Source organism: Trachinotus anak, unplaced genomic scaffold (genome assembly GCF_046630095.1).
Source record: "Trachinotus anak isolate AG129_WGS33_773 ecotype Australia unplaced genomic scaffold, CSIRO_AGI_Tana_v1 ptg000007l, whole genome shotgun sequence".
Classification (NCBI taxonomy): Eukaryota; Metazoa; Chordata; class Actinopteri; order Carangiformes; family Carangidae; genus Trachinotus; species Trachinotus anak.
This window is the reverse complement of record NW_027273858.1, coordinates 9,512,047-9,518,424: the sequence shown is the minus strand read 5'-3', so window position 1 is coordinate 9,518,424 and position 6,378 is coordinate 9,512,047.

Genomic DNA, 6,378 nt, shown 5'->3' with positions numbered 1-6,378 from the left:
TTTCACTTTCAACTTTAGAGCATTTCCATTCATTTGTGCATCACTATTTTTGAACATTAGCTGCTTAAACAAATGTGATACTGTCCCCTCGCTGTTTTCCATTTCACATAAGACACAAGAGAAGCTTAGAAAACTTCCTTAAATATATAATCTGCCCCCTATAATAACTAGCACTCTATGTCGGTGAGTAGCAGAAGAGTAATTGCAATTTGTTGCAAGAGCTCGAGGGGCTTATCGAACAAAAAATTCAAAAAAATCCTTTTACATTTTATGGGCAGACAGTTGTAGTTGATATAGTATGGTTCAGCAGCCTGCAGGTCTTTGTTAAATGACATTAAACATAAAGAGTCATCAATGTATTTCTGTGCCATTTTACTTAAGAAAATAAAGTGAAAAGCAGTTGGAAAGAGGGTCTGATTTTAGTGAGAATATCTCCAACAGTATAGATAAATAATGTTTAAAGAAAAACATCACTTTAATCTTTGAAATGAGGCAAAGTTATGAAACGTTTTATTGCCCTATTATTATTTTAAAGATATTTGAGGTTATAAACTCACTTTTCAGACACATATATCACCTATATATTCTGTAATACTCTACAGTGCTCAGAGTAGTGAATAGAAGATGCCCACATGCCTGCATGGTCTTGAGTGGCATGTTAAATCTAATTTAAATACCCAGCGACATGCGCTGTGGCCTACAAGGTTTAAGACACAACTAGTTATGTGGGAATCATGGGGTATTGCATTTCTTGGTATTAATGTATCATAAATCATGGCTCTAAGATGTTATGTCAAGGGTTAATCCTCAGATATTCCAGCAGCACACAGCATTGTCTGTATGTCTGGTTCACTAAATGGCCAGTGGGGTTCCTTGCCACTGAGATAGCATATGAGCTCAAATGGAAAAGCTGATGAGTAACAGTGATTTAATTTGGATGAGGAGAGATGACATCTTCACGCATGAGGAAACTTCAAAGCCATATTTGGTGAGTCACAAACGATGGCTGACGGAGAGTGGTGTTCTGGAGTTCTCATATTAGCCAAGATATATCAAAGTCCTAACTACACACAAGTGACTAACATTTTCTTCATTATACCCTGTTAAATATTGTTGGAAGCTCATCTCTTTTACAGTGCAGCACACAGTGCACATCTTTGTGCTAATTCCACCCATTATGTTGTGTTGATCTGTGCTGTTCTGCTGTTCCAAGGGGCATATAAAAAAAAAATACTGCAAAACTAATGCATATCTCAAAATATCTAATTAGTCGCAATAATATGGGCTGCCATGGAAACAAACATCCTCCACTTTGAAATAGTGCATGTGATAAGTAATGGGAACCAAGCACATCCCGCATCACTGGGGCTAAGAGATCATTTCTCACTTTGAAATATTCTGTCGACCAGAGCCTGTAGTTGGTGATGACACAGACTGGGAGCAAACAAAATCTGGCCATTATGTAGCGGACGTACTTCCACAGACACACATCCCTCACCCCCTCACTCCTCACTCCCCCCTCCCCCCGAAATGGAAAGACCATAACTGTTACGCTCTGGGCTCTGCGGACAGTATGCTGTCAGTGTTACTTCACAGACTTAAAAATAATTTGGCAATGTCAAGACCTTCATATGCGTAGTGTGCAAATATTGGAGTGGCTGCTATGCAGTGTCACTGAAAACCAAAACTGAGCTGCAATGCTAAGCATTCCTTTGGTTTTTCACTTCTTTCCAAATATTGTGATTAAGGAGCAAATGTTTTTACATTGTTTGCTTCACTGAGACTATATTGGGATCCGTGAACCACTTGCACAAAGGAAATAGATATCATCATATCCCTATCAACTTAAAACACTGCTATGTGTGTACAAATAAAACAATTACAAAATGAAATCTTAAAATAGCTATTTCTAAGTTTTGCTATTGCTACATAAATAATGTTAGTATTAACAGCTGTTTGCTTATCAGTTTTGGCAAGAGCTTCAGCCATCTTTGCATTTACAAGGCAAGAGGTTATAATATGCCTTCTGAGCAGCATGATTACTTCAGGGCAGATTGGACGTAACGGAAACTCAATGTCAGAAAGTGCCAAGATGGGCCAACCTGGCTGGGCCTACCTAGTTATCATGCTAACTTTATAAGAAGAAAAGAAGTGATCAAAATAAAACCAAAACAAGAGGGACACAGGAGAGAGCTCTTGGTGAGTGAAGGAATGAAGTTTGATGGTGAGTTCGCAACGTTTCTTCTAGTTTGGTAAGCAAACAGCTGTCAGTGCTGACGCTGGCTATGTAGCAATAGCATAACTTACAATTAAATCCTTTTACATTGTCATTGTAAATATGTTAGCATATTGGCTTTAGCCTTTAGCTCAAAGCACAGCTGTGCACAAGTACAGCCACACAGAGCCATAAGCTTGGCTGTTGTTTTTGTATATTAACACTGAGTCAAACGAAAATCCTGGTAATGTGGGGTTTACTCGTGCAAGATGCCATTCATCCTCTGTTAAATCAAGTGTTAGGAGAGTGTTTGTCCTGAAAACTCCCAAAACTAACTTAAACAGCATGTAATCTAATATTCACATCAAATTTCACTGGAGTGCAACCATTTAAGTCCTCTCAGAGGGGAGCTGTTATAATAAAACGTGCGCATTGTCCTAACTAAAATGAAAATTGGAAGAAAAAAAAAAGAAGAAGAAGAAAAAAAACATGAAGAGATTCGTTCCTCCTTCCCTGTCTATCGTTTGTTGATCCCATGAAAGCATGCTGCTCTAAATCCTCAACGCCAGATTAGCTGTGTTTGAATGTGGTCTCAGGAGGGCCTGGCACACAGTGCATATGCAAATAGATTTACAGACAACCAATTAGACGGAAAACTCTTCAAACAAAAGGGAGCCACAAAGGACAGACCTGTCGTTCTTCTCTGTTCAGGGTCAGAGTCAGAGACGCAGCGAGAAGAAATTTAGATTACAATGTATTGGATTAGATTATAAATTGGATTATATTCTGACTGAGTGGTGTCACTGGTATGGGTGAGAGGGACACTGAGACTACACTTCAAAACACCAGTATATTTTGACTGATTGTCATTGTGTTTATCCACCGTAATAAATAGTTACCCAGTAATCATCTGCAGCCAACAGGGAAATTATGGGTTATGTAACAATTCCATATTACATTGAATATTTGTTTTGTGTTTACGTGCCTGTGTTGTATAATGGAAACGAGTTCAACAGCATTAGCGTTGGCTTCTCTGTGGGAGTTTTTACAGATAGTTAAGCCAATTTTCCAGAGACACTAATAGTGATTAATGGCGTTATGTTTTTAATGCTATTTGTTGGGATAAAACTGGAGTGGCGGTTTGGTGAAAAGACTATAAAATGGAGCAAGAGCCAATGCATTAATACCTGTTATCTCCTTAACAAGGACAATATCATTTAACATTATGGCAGTTTCGAGAATAACAACCATCTGTGTTCAACAAGGCGTGCAGTTCTTGTGTGTAAATGTCTGTGTGTGTGTGTGTGTGTGTGTGTGTGTGGATCTTTTAGGAGTGGGTGGTGGATGATGTGTGTGTCTGTGTGCATGACTGCATGTGTTTTAAATTCACAAATAATATGATTACTCTGGACTAATATTTACCATTGTCACCACCTTAGCTCAGAGTGTTGTGAATGTCATTAGTTTTGCATTCATTTGGTCATGAGCCAAAGCTTAGCACCAATTAAAATTCTGCCCTGGTGTTGGTGCTATATGAAAAGTTAATACTGCTCAGTTCATTCTGAGAGGGATGTGAATGTCTGTATCAAATTTCATGGCAATCCATTCAATAGCTGTCAAGACATCTTACTCAAAGCAACACATATCTCATGGTGGCACTACAGGATCACCAAAGTCATCATCCTCAGGGGATAGCTGTGTCAAATTCCATGGACATCCATCCAATAATTGAGATATTTCACACAAAAAAAGGTAAAGTCAGGGGAGTCCCAAAGTCATTATACAGTAGGATACATCCTCTGGGGGTGTACGAACCTTCATGGTAATTCATCCAATAGTTGCTGAGATATTTCAGTGTGCACCAGAGTGGTGGGCTGACTGACTGACATTGCCTCCCCTTTTGCTACACCGGCTAAAAACTGTAACATTATCTGATGTGATGCTGTGCTCTGCATCTTTGAAGCATAAGTGCACGACCAGTGCTGCAAACTTGTCCCACAGACTCCAAATATTATTCACTAAAAAGTTTTTCAGCAGGTGCAGTCTGGATGTGTGGAACAACCTCTCATAACGAGAAAAGTCCTCGTTTATTCATGTTCGAGACTGTATCCAGTGATCTTACTTGTTCCGATCCCAATGTGTTTGATGCATACAGTGGGAAAATACTCATGAATAATTTAGATAAAAGATAAAAATGTGTGTTTACTGCTTTGACTGTTTCATATGCTAATGCAAACATTTCTCGTTCACCTCGGGATGTTCTGTGGATCTGAGAGCGGCATTTGACAGTGCACACCTCCCTTACCTTTGGGACTTAGAAGAACTCAGTAGAGATTGGGAAATCAACTGGAAGAAACAGAATAGTATTTGTGTCTGAACCTCAACATTCTCCTTCAATCTTTTATGCGACATCTACTTTTTTGCAGTGCACACATTTTTTTTCACTTTCCCATGCCTTCATTGAAATACACATTTCCCCATTTTCTGTGGTGTGTGACAACTTTAAAGTCTCAGCATGTACAGTGGCCCAGAGGCTCAAGCTGTCCTTAGGGAGCCAACTGTAATGAATGGTTAAGCTGACAGTCATCAGCAAGCAGGGAGGGCTTTTTTGCATAAATCTGGACACTCCCCTCACAGCCTTTGGCAGGTCAATAAACGGAGTAGTAGGGAAGGGATTGAGGAAAGTGATGGTGGGGGAGGGATTTTCCCTACTTGTCAACTCTGTGTTGTTCCACTCATTAAGCACAGTGAGATTAAGCTGGTGTTGGGACTGAGGGGGAGCTGTGGTTCATGGCAGGTTGGATTGGCATGCATGCAGTGGCCGCAGTCAGACGCTCGTCATAGGCCCATGAACAGGCAGGGCTGGGAGGAAAACAGACAATTAAATCAATAAGACAGCAGTCAGCAGATCACTGCACCGGCTACCGCTCACCCTCAGCCTTTTGGAGGAAAAAAACTCATTTGAAAAAGCTTTTCTCCTCCTCAGCTTCAGGTTGCTTACATAAGCAAAGAGAGGTAAAACTTTGGCCCAGTGGCAGAATCCTCTTATGCCATTTCTATCCTAAGTTCAACCTTTCACTCCAAAGTAATCAAAGTTAATTAAATTTAAAACAGACAAACATAACAAGCTGTGCCTGAACACAAAACTGTCTTTAAAACACCTCTCAAGGTTTCAGAGCTCTATAATCCTCCTTCTGCAGCAAATGACAAAAACTAAAACTTATTCTTGAATCGACTTTTACTGTGAAAGGTACATTGGCAAGATTTTTAGTCTATAACAGGCTTCAGTTTCTAGGGTAATCTTATGACGCAGAGTGCCAAACAATGAAACTCGGTATGACTCCCCTAGAGTTACTTCTTTACCTTTTCAGCTTGTGAGGTTCATAGTGTATATACATACACAGACACACACACACACACACACACACACACACACACACACACACACTGTATATCAGGTGTATATCAAGGAATATACGGCTTGCTGACAAAAATATTCGTGGTGTAGGATTGGCAAGTAGGGCAACTTTGGTTTCCTTCGAGTTTGGGTTCTTTATTTAGTCCATCAACTCCTGAGAAAAATATCTGGGTCTCTGGTTTGTCAAATGTTTGACTTTCTTCAACAGCCAAAGGGATTATAGGTCTTTTGGCATTTTATCTGTACTGATACAGCTTTTCACTACTGAACTTTAGCAAAACTTTTCTTACTTACTCTCCATAATTTATATTTAATACTAGGGGAAAAAAATCTGCAGTTATTTTACATTTGACCCTTTTGGAAATATAAAAATAAATTCAAATATGTTTCAATGAGAGTAAAGATATGTTTGGGACTTGTTGCAGGTCTTCCTTCCTGTATGTCAAGATTGCACGTTGTTCCTGTTAACTGGGATAATTCTGTGAGGTTTTTATGTAATCCTCCACCCCCTCTTAAGAAATACAGTATTTATTTTCAGACCTTGAATGACATTCAGGTGCCCATATTATTATGTCCATTCCCTTTGATAACAGGGCTTTATATATCAGTAAGCCATGAACTCATAAGAAATTTAAAGACATCTAAGAAATTTAACATGTCTGCAAAATCAATATTCCCATTTCTCCAGTGAACATTTCTCTGCGTGTTTCACTCTCTCTCTTTCTCTGTCTCACTGTCTCTATTA